Source organism: Cherax quadricarinatus, chromosome 44 (assembly GCF_038502225.1).
Source record: "Cherax quadricarinatus isolate ZL_2023a chromosome 44, ASM3850222v1, whole genome shotgun sequence".
NCBI lineage: Eukaryota > Metazoa > Arthropoda > Malacostraca > Decapoda > Parastacidae > Cherax > Cherax quadricarinatus.
The window spans coordinates 22,741,822-22,757,384 of NC_091335.1; positions in this window are offsets into that span (position 1 = coordinate 22,741,822).

Genomic DNA, 15,563 nt, shown 5'->3' on the forward strand with positions numbered 1-15,563 from the left:
CAGAGGCATAGTATGTGAATGTTGCAGCGAGGTGCAGGCTGGCAACATGCAGAGGCATAGTATGTGAATGTTGCAGCGAGGTGCAGCCTGGCAACATGCAGAGGCATAGTATGTGAATGTTGCAGCGAGGTACAGACTGGCAACATGCAGAGGCATAGTATGTGAATGTTGCAGCGAGGTACAGGCTGGCAACATGCAGAGGCATAGTATGTGAATGTTGCAGCGAGGTGCAGCCTGGCAACATGCAGAGGCATAGTATGTGAATGTTGCAGCGAGGTGCAGCCTGGCAACATGCAGAGGCATAGTATGTGAATGTTGCAGCGAGGTACAGACTGGCAACATGCAGAGGCATAGTATGTGAATGTTGCAGCGAGGTGCAGGCTGGCAACATGCAGAGGCATAGTATGTGAATGTTGCAGCGAGGTACAGGCTGGCAACATGCAGAGGCATAGTATGTGAATGTTGCAGCGAGGTGCAGGCTGGCAACATGCAGAGGCATAGTATGTGAATGTTGCAGCGAGGTACAGACTGGCAACATGCAGAGGCATAGTATGTGAATGTTGCAGCGAGGTGCAGGCTGGCAACATGCAGAGGCATAGTATGTGAATGTTGCAGCGAGGTACAGACTGGCAACATACAGAGGCATAGTATGTGAATGTTGTAGCGAGGTGCAGGCTGGCAACATGCAGAGGCATAGTATGTGAATGTTGCAGCGAGGTACAGGCTGGCAACATGCAGAGGCATAGTATGTGAATGTTGCAGCGAGGTGCAGCCTGGCAACATGCAGAGGCATAGTATGTGAATGTTGCAGCGAGGTGCAGCCTGGCAACATGCAGAGGCATAGTATGTGAATGTTGCAGCGATGTGCAGGCTGGCAACATGCAGAGGCATAGTATGTGAATGTTGCAGCGAGGTGCAGGCTGGCAACATGCAGAGGCATAGTATGTGAATGTTGCAGCGAGGTGCAGCCTGGCAACATGCAGAGGCATAGTATGTGAATGTTGCAGCGAGGTGCAGGCTGGCAACATGCAGAGGCATAGTATGTGAATGTTGCAGCGAGGTGCAGCCTGGCAACATGCAGAGGCATAGTATGTGAATGTTGCAGCGAGGTGCAGCCTGGCAACATGCAGAGGCATAGTATGTGAATGTTGCAGCGAGGTGCAGCCTGGCAACATGCAGAGGCATAGTATGTGTATGTTGCAGCGATGTGCAGCCTGGCAACATGCAGAGGCATAGTATGTGAATGTTGCAGCGAGGTGCAGGCTGGCAACATGCAGAGGCATAGTATGTGAATGTTGCAGCGAGGTACAGGCTGGCAACATGCAGAGGCATAGTATGTGAATGTTGCAGCGAGGTGCAGGCTGGCAACATGCAGAGGCATAGTATGTGAATGTTGCAGCGAGGTGCAGGCTGGCAACATGCAGAGGCAGAGTATGTGAATGTTGCAGCGAGGTGCAGACTGGCAACATGCAGAGGCATAGTATGTGAATGTTGCAGCGAGGTGCAGGCTGGCAACATGCAGAGGCATAGTATGTGAATGTTGCAGCGAGGTGCAGGCTGGCAACATGCAGAGGCATAGTATGTGAATGTTGCAGCGAGGTGCAGGCTGGCAACATGCAGAGGCATAGTATGTGAATGTTGCAGAGAGGTACAGGCTGGCAACATGCAGAGGCATAGTATGTGAATGTTGCAGCGAGGTGCAGGCTGGCAACATGCAGAGGCATAGTATGTGAATGTTGCAGCGAGGTGCAGGCTGGCAACATGCAGAGGCATAGTATGTGAATGTTGCAGCGAGGTGCAGGCTGGCAACATGCAGAGGCATAGTATGTGAATGTTGCAGCGAGGTGCAGGCTGGCAACATGCAGAGGCATAGTATGTGAATGTTGCAGCGAGGTACAGACTGGCAACATGCAGAGGCATAGTATGTGAATGTTGCAGCGAGGTGCAGGCTGGCAACATGCAGAGGCATAGTATGTGAATGTTGCAGCGAGGTGCAGGCTGGCAACATGCAGAGGCATAGTATGTGAATGTTGCAGCGAGGTGCAGGCTGGCAACATGCAGAGGCATAGTATGTGAATGTTGCAGCGAGGTGCAGGCTGGCAACATGCAGAGGCATAGTATGTGAATGTTGCAGCGAGGTACAGACTGGCAACATGCAGAGGCATAGTATGTGAATGTTGCAGCGAGGTACAGGCTGGCAACATGCAGATACATTTGAGTCTCCATACTTCACATCAACGTGTGGTATACCTTTGAAGGGTTTCGAGAGTTTTCCTGCTCCGACAGCCCGGTCCAGGGCCAGGTTTGTCTAGTGCTTGCCTGGTCAAACGGGCTGTTGCTGCTAGCGATTGCTGGTTAACATGTCCACCACAGCCTGGCTGATTTGTCATTTGTCTGGTTTCCTTTTGAAGACTTCTACACGACAGTGCTTTTGATATCTTCTGGTAGTGGGTTGAATAGTCTGGGGACCACGGACGTTGATTCAGTGCTCTTTTATTGTGCCCACGGCGCCCTTGCCTTTTACTGGGGATATTTTACACATTCTTCCATATTTCTCACTCGATTAGACTCTGAAATACCTGTGTGTATTATGATGTAATCTCTCCTCCGCTCCATTGGGTACATATTTAGGACTGGAAAGCATTCCCAGGAATTTAAATGCGTTATTGTCTATGAGCCGTACACGAGAAATAATTTATGACTCTCATAGAACCAGTAAAATGATTAAATGGATGTATGTAGTCTGTAAATCATACAGAGATCATTTACAACCCTCAGAGATCCAGTAAAGCATAAAATAGAAGACTTTGGGTATGAGAGCTTTAATTCATGTAGCGGAAGATGGGATATTTAGAGGCTTTGATCACTTAAAAATATTTTAGCAAGTTGATTAAGGTGTATAACTTCGAGGTGGCTTGCATTATCTTGACTCTGACAGATAACTCAAACTATCTTTACCCTCACAAATCTGGAGCTATTTTTATCCACACAAGCAGTGTCTGAACTATCTTTACCCACATAAACAATGAACTATCTTTACCCACATAACAATGAACTATCTTTACCCACATAAACAATGAACTATCTTTACCCACATAAATAGTGAACTGTCTTTACCCACATAAACAATGAACTATCTTTACCCACATAAACAATGAACTATCTTTACCTACATAAACAATGAGCTATCTTTACCCACATAAATAATGAACTATCTTTACCCACATAAACAATGAACTATCTTTACCTACATAAACAATGAACTATCTTTACCCACATAAACAATGAACTATCTTTACCCACATAAACAATGAACTATCTTTACCTACATAAACAATGAGCTATCTTTACCCACATAAATAATGAACTATCTTTACCCACATAAACAATGAACTATCTTTACCCACATAAACAATGAACTATCTTTACCCACATAAACAATGAACTATCTTTACCCACATAAACAATGAACTATCTTTACCCACATAAACAATGAACTATCTTTACCCACATAAACAATGAACTATCTTTACCCACATAAACAATAAACTATCTTTACTCACATAAACAGTGTCTGAACTATCTTTGCCCCACATAAACAATATTTGTACTATCATAGTCCACAAACAATGCCTGTACTATCTTTGAACACACAATGAACTATTTTTGCCCACATAAACAACGCCTGACCTATCTACACCCACACAGACGCGACTAAGCTATCCCCCCCCCTACACACATACACAGCACAGTATATCATGATCGTAGCTGCCACTTTGCCTGCTTCCTGGTCTTCACGTCGGTGAGTTACTTGTCAAAAGCATCAAAGGTGAGCCGGGTGTTTACACCAAGTGTTATCAGTGTGCGTGTGGGCCGCCAGCTGTGACGAACCATGTGTCAACACTCCTCCAGCGGACACTGCCAGCAAAACTACTTCCCTAGGGTGAATTTTGGGTATAATGAACTGCAAGATACTCCCTTCTTGTTTTCTTTGGGTATAATGAACTGCAAAATACTTTCCTCCTATTGTCTGAGGGTATAATGAACTGCAAGATACTTCCCTCCAGTTCTCTGTGGGTATAATGAATTGCAAGACACTTCCCTCCTGTTCTCTGTGGGTATAATGAACTGCAAGATACTTCCCTCCTGTTGTCTATGGGTATAATGAACTGCAAGATGCTTCTCTCCTGTTGTCTGTGGGTATAATGAACTACAAAATACTTCTCTCCTATTATTTTTGGGTATAATGAACTGCAAGATACTTACCTCCTGTTGTCTGTAAGTATAATGAACTGCAAAATACTTCTCTACTGTCAACTTGGGCAGCAATGTCACACAAGATACCACCTGGCAACTGAAACCTTTTAAGTGTGTGTGTGTGTGTGTGTGTGTGTGTGTACTCACCTAGTTGTACTCACCTAGTTGAGGTTGCGGGGGCCGAGTCCGAGCTCCTGGCCCCGCCTCTTCACTGATCGCTACTAGGTGTGTGTGTGTGTGTGTGTGTGCGTGCGTGTAATTACCTACTTGTTGCTTCAGGAGCAGAGGTGTGTTCTTGGTGTCTCGTCCTCAGTAATTTGCTCACCATGCATTTTTTTGTCCACTTGTGAGTGTTTGTGGCTCTTGCTGCCTCCTCTTACCAATCCTTCCATTGGTCACTAACTCTGCATAGAATTTTTTCTCGTTTTACAACCGTGTCCTCTTGTTATTCTCTTTTGCTCTTTTATGACCTTATTTGTGGTTGTGTCTCCTCTCCTCCTTGTTTATAATCTTGTTCCGTTCCTCCTGATAATCTCCATGACTCTGCATACTATACATGTCAGTGACACTGGTCTGTAGTTTAGTGCCTCGTGTGTGTCTCCTTTCTTAAAAATGGGGACTACATTTGCCGTCTTCCATACCTCAGATGTTTGCCCAGTTTCAATGGATGTGTTGAAAATTGTTGTTAGTGGCGTACACACAGCATTTCTGCTCCCTCTCTAAGGACCCACGGAGAGATGTCCGGTCCCACCGTCCTTGAGGTATCAAGTTCATTTAGCAGCTTCTTCACCTCCTCCTCGGTTACGTATATCTCATCCAACACTTGTTGGTGTATCCCCCTGTTCTGACTTCTCGGAGTCCTTTCTGTCTCCACTGTAAATACTTCCTTAAGTCTCAGAGAGTAGAGAAGCTCTCGAAACGCTTCAAAGGTATCTCTTCAACGGTATCATGTTGAGCTCCTCACATACTTCTTGGTCGTTTCTTGTCAGCTCCCCACCTTCCTTCCTCAGCCTGATTACCTGGTCCTTGACTATTGTCTTCCTCCTGATGTGGCTATACAACAGCTTCGGGCCAGACTTGACTTTCAATGCTATGTCGTTTCGTGTGTGTGTGTGTGTGTGTGTGTGTGTGTGTGTATGGAAACGCCCATGATTGTTCTAACACTGACAGACTTCTTCGGTCAAAGTGCATCACATTAAATGCACTGCGTTGTAAATTGTTTGTTTAGAATTTGATTTAAAAAGAGAAAGGGAGGGGAGAGAGGAATTTTTGAGCGATGAGATGAATAAGGGTGTTATACGTTATATATGCTTTTGATGGATTTCCGGAGTTTTCCTACTGCTGTAGCCCGGCCGTGGGCCAGGCTTGTCTGGTGTGGGCAAGTGTGTTAGTCCTCTGTGTAATGTTGACCATTTGTTTTGTTATTGGCTCCTTCAAGAGCCCAAAATTTTAAGCTTATAAATGATTTTTTATGCTATCTGGTTAGGCGTAGTGTGAGGTTTACCTTCAGGTTATTAAACCAGGAGGTATTCCTAGCATGTGAGGTATACCTTCAGGTTATTAAACCAGGAGATATTCCTAAAAATGTGAGGTATATTAAATTAGGATGTATCCCTAACATGTTAGGAATACTCCCTGGGTTAATAACCAGGTGTTCCTCACAGTAATCCATATTATCTCAAGCTGTGTATATTCCTTGTGTCCACGTGGGAGGCTGTTTGAAGAAGAGACAACGTTTTGCTCTGTATAGAACTTTATCAAGTTGTAATTAAGTTGTACACAGAGCGATACGTTGTCCCAGTAAAAGCTTGTTGTGAAACATGTTCATATTGTTTATTATTGTCGGTGTTGTGCCATATGCAGCACTCTGGGAAGTGTGTTAGTCTCTCTTCATCAGGAATGGCTCCACCCTCCCATTATCACACACACTTATGTCCACTTGTAACCACCTCCTAGCACCTGCAATTTTCACCTGGTTTATGGCTTTTCTTATGGATATTAGAGGAGAGAGAGAGAGAGAGACAATACAAACGTATCTGGAAGTCCATGAGGAAGGCACATAGGAGAGACTGTACTCAACACTGAGATAATCTGCATTCTGTATTCGTCACAGTAACGTAGATATCCGATAAGCCAGATATAACTGGATGGTAGCAGATATTAGTTACAGCTACCTCTACTAGGATAGTACTATACTGTTGTAACTGCTCAGACTACTACACTACCAGCCGCAGTGATGTTCATACTAGTAATTGTACTTCTAAATACCGGGACCCAGGTGTAGTTTAGGGCAGTTGTTTAGTGTGCCGGTGGCTACTTGCAAAAAATGTGGACTGGGACTAGAACAATCCTACATAAAGTATGTCCCACTGACTCTTGAAGGACACACTGCATTTCCCATGAACAACTTCATGGGGCGACTATGCTAGTGCTCTACGAGTCTGGAAAACACTCTTGCTCACATGTGTGTTCAACTCCTTGTTGCCACAATCTCGTATCATTGTTCCATACTTCAAGTATTTCATACTTCAAAAAGATCGTGCCAGAGTATGTTGAATTTATTTAGTCTCTTGTAGATTTGTTTCAGGTCACCTCATTATATATATATATATATATATATATATATATATATATATATATATATATATATATATATATATATATATATATATATATATATATATATATATATATATATATATAATGTTGTGCCGAATAAGTAAAACTGGTCAATTAGCAAGAACTCATTTAAAATTAAGTCATTTCTAAAATTTTCTCTTATACATTTAAAGATATATTTTTTCATTTATGTTAATATAAAAATTAATGATTTTGTACCAGAAGAACCATAGGAAACTTACCTAACCTAATTATAGCAAGCCCAATTTAATTTAGTCTAATCCAACTAAATATATTTTAGATAAGTTTATAATAATTTAATAATAAACAAACAATGAAATCTATTTTTTTTTCGTTAGGTTCAGAATGATTTTTTTGTGGAATTATTGCATACACTAATTTTTGCTTGACTTATTCGGCAAGAAGAACATAGCTGTTTAAGCCAGAATCGCAAGTTTTACCTATTCTGCACGACATTTTATATATATATATATATATATATATATATATATATATATATATATATATATATATATATATATATATATATATATTATACATATACACATATATGTAAACACAGAAATACCAAAGTCGTGGTAAGTATATTTGTAGGGAAGACAAACTTAACAATGTTAAGAAACGTAAAGTAACATTTATACTAACAGAGTTATATATTCACGCTTAAAATACTTTACTCGGTGAACCATTGAACAGATGCGATGAGGCTGCTGAGTGGAGGTCTAACTCACACTGTACACGACTCAGAGGTGAGGCTGCTGAGTGGAGGTCTAACTCACACTGTACACGACTCAGAGGTGAGGCTGCTGAGTGAAGGTCTAACTCACACTGTACACGACTCAGAGGTGAGGCTGCTGAGTGAAGGTCTAACTCACACTGTACACGACTCAGAGGTGAGGCTGCTGAGCGGAGGTCTAACTCACACTGTACACGACTCACAGGTGATGAAGTTCAATGATTAATGAATTAGACTTTTGTGCAGGTGTTGCACACGTCTGTTAAATCATCAACCTGCCAGTTCTATGAACCAGATATCTACACACATGGGGCTCAATCTCAGATGTTAGTGTCAAAATTGTAAATTCTTGGGCTCTAACAGGCTGGTTGTGAGTGATCCCTGACTCTTGAATTAGATGGTCCAGATCATAACTTGATCGTACAAGCTTTATTTACAAGTGTTAGAATAATAATATATTGTTTAGGACAAATGCAGTCTGTAGAAAACCATCATTTAGAAGACTAGGCTTGGATAATCTAGTTTAAGTAAGGTTAAGTGAAGCTTATACCTTAGTTGTGTCCTAGAAATTAAAAAAAAAATAACAATTGTGCACCATGTTAATTCAGAGAAATATGTAGCCCAGTTCTTAAGATGAGTTTGTTTAAAATACATTAGGACAGATGAATCAGTGTTGCAGGGAGCAAGACATTAATTGCAGGGAGCAGGTTATAAGAGGCGTGTCATCATACGCTGCAGGGAGTAGATCACCATACGCTGCAGGGAGCAGGTCATCATACGCTGCAGGGAGCAGGTCATACTCTGCAATTAGCATTCACCGTACGCTGCAGGGAGCAGGTCTTACGCTGAAGGGAGCAGGTCATCATACACCGCAGGGAGCAGGTCACTATACGCTGCAGGGAGGTCATACACCGCAGGGAGGTCATACACCGCAGGGAGTAGGTCACCATACGCTGCAGGGAGGTCATCATACGCTGCAGGGAGCAGGTCATCATACGCTGCAGGGAGCAGGTCACCATACGCTTCAGGGAGCAAGCCACCATACGCTGCAGGGAGCAGGTCATCATACGCTGCAGGGAGCAGGTCATCATACGCTGCAGGGAGCAGGTCATCATACGCTGCAGGGAGCAGGTCACCATACGCTTCAGGGAGCAAGCCACCATACGCTGCAGGGAGCAAGCCACCATACGCTGCAGGGAGCAAGCCACCATACGCTGCAGGAAGCAGGTCATCATACGCTGCAGGGAGCAGGTCATCATAGGCTGCAGGGAGCAGGTCATCATACACTGCAGGGAGCAAGCCACCATACTCTGCAGTTAGCTTTCACCATACGCTGCAGGGAGCAGGTCTTACGCTGAAGGGAGCAGGTCATTATACACCGCAGGGAGCAGGTCACTATACGCTGCAGGGAGGTCATACACCGCAGGGAGTAGGTCACCATACGCTGCAGGGAGGTCATCATACGCTGCAGGGAGCAAGCCACCATACGCCGCAGGGAGCAAGCCACCATACACTGCAGGGAGCAGGTCATACGCTGCAGGGAGCAGGTCATCATACGCTGCAGGGAGTAGGTCACCATACGCTTCAGGGAGCAAGCCACCCTACGCTGCAGGGAGCAGGTCATCATACGCTGCAGGGAGCAGGTCATCATACGCTGCAGGGAGCAGGTCATCATACACTGCAGGGAGCAGGTCACCATACGCTTCAGGGAGCAAGCCACCATACGCTGCAGGGAGCAAGCCACCATACGCTGCAGGGAGCAAGCCACCATACGCTGCAGGAAGCAGGTCATCATACGCTGCAGGGAGCAGGTCATCATACGCTGCAGGGAGCAGGTCATCATACACTGCAGGGAGCAAGCCACCATACTCTGCAGTTAGCTTTCACCATACGCTGCAGGGAGCAGGTCTTACGCTGAAGGGAGCAGGTCATCATACACCGCAGGGAGCAGGTCACTATACGCTGCAGGGAGGTCATACACCGCAGGGAGTAGGTCACCATACGCTGCAGGGAGGTCATCATACGCTGCAGGGAGCAAGCCACCATACGCCGCAGGGAGCAAGCCACCATACACTGCAGGGAGCAGGTCATACGCTGCAGGGAGCAGGTCATCATACGCTGCAGGGAGTAGGTCACCATACGCTTCAGGGAGCAAGCCACCCTACGCTGCAGGGAGCAGGTCATCATACGCTGCAGGGAGCAGGTCACCATACGCTTCAGGGAGCAAGCCACCATACGCTGCAGGGAGCAAGCCACCATACGCTGCAGGAAGCAGGTCATCATACGCTGCAGGGAGCAGGTCATCATACACTGCAGGGAGCAAGCCACCATACGCTGCAGGGAGCAAGCCACCATATGCTGCAGGGAGCAAGCCATCATACGCTGCAGGGAGCAAGCCACCATACGCTGCAGGGAGCAGGTCATCATACGCTGCAGGGAGCAGGTCATCATACACTGCAGGGAGCAAGCCACCATACGCTGCAGGGAGCAAGCCACCATACGCTGCAGGGAGCAAGCCACCATACGCTGCAGGGAGCAGGTCATCATACGCTGCAGGGAGAAGGTCATCATACACTGCAGGGAGCAAGCCACCATACGCTGCAGGGAGCAAGCCACCATACGCTGCAGGGAGCAAGCCACCATACGCTGCAGGGAGCAAGCCACCATACGCTGCAGGGAGCAGGTCATCATACGCTGCAGGGAGCAAGCCACCATACGCTGCAGGGAGCAGGTCATCATACACTGCAGGGAGCAAGCCACCATACGCTGCAGGGAGCAGGTCATCATACACTGCAGGGAGCAAGCCACCATACGCTGCAGGGAGCAGGTCATACGCTCATCACCACTAGCTGAGCTGAGATGTGCTTGCTGATTGGTCGACATGTAGAGGATCTCTCCAACTCCAGACAGGTAGAACGTCCTCTCTGATTGGTTGCTTTGTCTAGAATTTTCTCCTACTCTAGACCAGAGGCCAGCATCACCACCAACTGGGTTGAGACGTGTTCGCTGATTGGTCGACTTCTGGAGAATCTCTCCAGCTCCCTACCAATTGGAATTAAGGTCATCACCGTTAATTGACGAGCCTTGCCTTCACTAGGTAAGTGTACTCCAGCTGGTGAATAGTTCCATCCCTCCCTCTATCCCCTCTACCACCTGTCCCTTCTACCATCTATCCCCTCTACCACCTGTCCCTTCTACCATCTATCCCCTCCACCAACTATCCCCTCTAACATCTATCCCCTCCACCAACTATCCCTTCTACCATCTATCCCCTCCACCAACTATCCCTTCTACCATCTATCCCCTCCACCAACTATCCCTTCTACCATCTATCCCTCTACCACCTGTCCATTCTACCATCTATCCCCTCTACCGCCTGTCCTTTCTACCATCTATCCCCTCTACCGCCTGTCCTTTCTACCATCTATCCCCTCTACCACCTGTCCCCTCTACCATCTGTCCCCTCTACAACTATCCCCTCTACCACCTGTCCCTTCTTCCATCTATCCCCTCTACCACCTGTCCCTTCTACCATCTATCCCCTTTACCACCTGTCCCTTTTACCATCTATCCCCTCTACCAACTGTCCCTTCTACCATCTATCCCCTCTACCACCTGTCCCTTTTACCATCTATCCACTCTACCACCTGTCCCTTCTACCATCTATCCCTTCTACCACCTTTCCCTTCTACCATCTATCCCCTCTACCACCTGTCACTCCTACCATCTATTCCCTCTACCAACTATCCATTCTTCCATATAATCCCTCTGCCATCAGTCCCCTCTACCACCTATTCCCTCCACCAACTATCCCTTCTACCATCTATCCCCTCTACCACCTGTCCCTTCTACCATTTATCCCCTCTACCACCTGTCCCTTCTACTATCTATCCCCTCTACCACCTGTCCCTTCTACCATCTATCCCCTCTACCAACTATCCCTTCTACCATCTATTCCCTCTACCACCTTCCCCCCTACCACCTGTCCCCTCTACCACCTATCCCCTCTACCAACTATCCCTTCCACCAACTCCTTCTACCATCTATCTCCTCTACCACCTGTCCCTTCTACTATCTATCCCCTCTACCAACTATCCCCTCTCCCAACTGTCCCTTTTACCATCTATTCCCTCTACCCCCTGTCCCCTCTACCACCTGTCCCCTCTACCACCTATCCCCTCTACCACCTGCCCTCTCTACCACCTGCCCTCTCTACCACCTGTCCCCTCTACCACCTATCCCCTCTACCACCTATCCCCTCTACCACCTGTCCCCTCTACCACCTATCCCCTCTACCACCTGCCCTCTCTACCACCTGCCCTCTCTACCACCTGTCCCCTCTACCACCTATCCCCTCTACCACCTGCCCTCTCTACCACCTGCCCTCTCTACCACCTGTCCCCTCTACCAACTATCCCCTCTACCAACTATCCCCTCTACCAACTATCCCCTCTACCAACTATCCCCTCTACCAACTATCCCCTCTACGTTGCGCCAGACATTGGCTTCTTCAGTCCAGTGCAGAGAAACGGTGGAAGATGAGGACTTTGAGGTAATCAGTCCCACAATCTTGATAAAAGTGAAGCATATTTGTGGCGAAACGTTTCCAGACCGAAGATTCCCAAGTGTTGCACATGTATCTTATTTATCATCTTGTCAGTAATCTTAACCATTTTCTGAGACTCCTCCTATTCTTCCTCATTTTTTCATCGATTCGACGCCATTCATCCTTCCCCTACACTACGTTATTCTTTGAAAACCTCTCACAAAAATACATTTCGCGTTTTTTTCGTTTTTTCATAAAATTAAAAAATCACATTTTGCGTTTTTTTCTTTTGGATATGTTTCAGGGATCACCACTGTATTGTATTACTACAATGGTGATCACCACTGTATTGTATTACTACAATGGTGATCACCACTGTATTGTATTACTGCAATGGTGATCACCACTGTATTGTATTACTGCAATGGTGATCACCACTGTATTGTATTACTGCAATGGTGATCACCACTGTATTGTATTACTACAGTAGTAATCACCACTGTATTGTATTACTACAGTGGTAATCACCACTGTATTGTATTACTACAGTGGTAATCACCACTGTATTGTATTACTACAGTGGTAATCACCACTGTATTGTATTACTACAGTGGTAATCACCACTGTATTGTATTACTACAGTGGTAATCACCACTGTATTGTATTACTGCAATGGTGATCACCTCTGTATTGTATTACTATAGTGATCACCACTGTATTGTATTACTGCAATGGTGATCACCTCTGTATTGTATTACTACAGTGATGACCACTGTATTGTATTACTGCAGTGGTGATCACCTCTGTATTGTATTACTACAGTGGTAATCACCACTGTATTGTATTACTACAGTGGTAATCGCCACTGTATTGTATTACTACAGTGGTAATCACCACTGTATTGTATTACTACAGTGGTAATCACCACTGTATTGTATTACTACAGTGGTAATCACCACTGTATTGTATTACTACAGTGGTAATCACCACTGTATTGTATTACTACAGTGGTAATCACCACTGTATTGTATTACTACAGTGGTAATCACCACTGTATTGTATTACTGCAATGGTGATCACCTCTGTATTGTATTACTATAGTGATCACCACTGTATTGTATTACTGCAGTGGTGATCACCTCTGTATTGTATTACTACAGTGGTAATCACCACTGTATTGTATTACTACAGTGGTAATCACCACTGTATTGTATTACTGCAATGGTGATCACCTCTGTATTGTATTACTACAGTGATGACCACTGTATTGTATTACTGCAGTGGTGATCACCTCTGTATTGTATTACTACAGTGGTAATCACCACTGTATTGTATTACTACAGTGGTAATCACCACTGTATTGTATTACTACAGTGGTAATCACCACTGTATTGTATTACTACAGTGGTAATCACCACTGTATTGTATTACTACAGTGGTAATCACCACTGTATTGTATTACTACAGTGGTAATCACCACTGTATTGTATTACTACAGTGGTAATCACAACTGTATTGTATTACTGCAATGGTGATCACCTCTGTATTGTATTACTACAGTGATCACCACTGTATTGTATTACTGCAGTGGTGATCACCTCTGTATTGTATTACTACAGTGGTAATCACCACTGTATTGTATTACTACAGTGGTAATCACCACTGTATTGTATTACTGCAATGATCACCACTGTATTGTATTACTGCAGTGGTGATCACCTCTGTATTGTATTACTACAGTGGTAATCACCTCTGTATTGTATTACTACAGTGGTAATCACCACTGTATTGTATTACTACAGTGGTAATCACCACTGTATTGTATTACTGCAATGGTGATCACCTCTGTATTGTATTACTACAATGATCACCACTGTATTGTATTACTGCAGTGGTGATCACCTCTGTATTGTATTACTACAGTGGTAATCACCTCTGTATTGTATTACTACAGTGGTAATCACCACTGTATTGTATTACTACAGTGGTGATCACTGTATTGTATTACTACAGTGGTAATCACCACTGTATTGTATTACTACAGTGGTGATCACTGTATTGTATTACTACAGTGGTGATCACTGTATTGTATTACTACAGTGGTAATCACCACTGTATTGTATTACTACAGTGGTGATCACTGTATTGTATTACTACAGTGGTGATCACTGTATTGTATTACTACAGTGGTAATCACCACTGTATTGTATTACTACAGTGGTGATCACTGTATTGTATTACTACAGTGGTGATCACTGTATTGTATTACTACAGTGGTAATCACCACTGTATTGTATTACTACAGTGGTAATCACCACTGTATTGTATTACTGCAGTGGTAATCACCACTGTATTGTATTACTACAGTGGTAATCACCACTGTATTGTATTACTACAGTGGTAATCACCACTGTATTGTATTACTACAGTGGTAATCACCACTGTATTGTATTACTACAGTGGTAATCACCACTGTATTGTATTACTACAGTGGTAATCACCACTGTATTGTATTACTACAGTGGTAATCACCACTGTATTGTATTACTACAGTGGTAATCACCACTGTATTGTATTACTACAGTGGTAATCACCACTGTATTGTATTACTACAGTGGTAATCACCACTGTACGGTGTATTTGGTTTACAATTTCCATGACCTCAGTAATGCAGTTAACAGAAATATAATAACAGTAATATTACCAATGCAGAATACGTTTCAAATATATATAAATTTTCATATCCAGTATATTAAAAGTAATATCAGTAATAATAGTGGTATGTGGTCCATTACGTATGCATTTCGGGGGTAATATCGTACCATCATCTCTAATACATTTGCTTTTCCTCCATTGGTGCCATTACAGTTGTGTCAAAGTCTCTGTTTGTGTTCGTACCGCCTCTCGCGACTTTGACTTCATCTCCACACTGATTATCTTTATTTTTACTGATGTAAGATTTTTTTTTTTATGTCTGGATTGAAATACCCTCTCCTCACCTCGCATTGAAGCAACTGAGTCGTTACAAACGTAAGGTAGAATTGCAACTTGCGAGTAATTTGACGGGTTGATGGATTGCGAATTCGCGTGACGTTAGTCTTTTTCACCGCCAACTTAATGGCGCGCAATTCTCACAGTCACGGAAAATATCCGTGAAATTAATTGAAACGATGGCGGCCAGATAGTCGTAATTAGTCACTGTGTTTGATCATATCTTTCCAAATGTCTTTTTTCATTTTTGAACCGTTTAAAAGGTACGTCAGTTCCTTTGTCATCTCATATGTTAGTTTTGCCCTTAATTACTGTCGCATTTGCTTTGTCAGCTTTCCTAAGGTGAAGTCCAGGTTCTTTCCTTAATTCATGGTATAACTTAACAAATCTTTG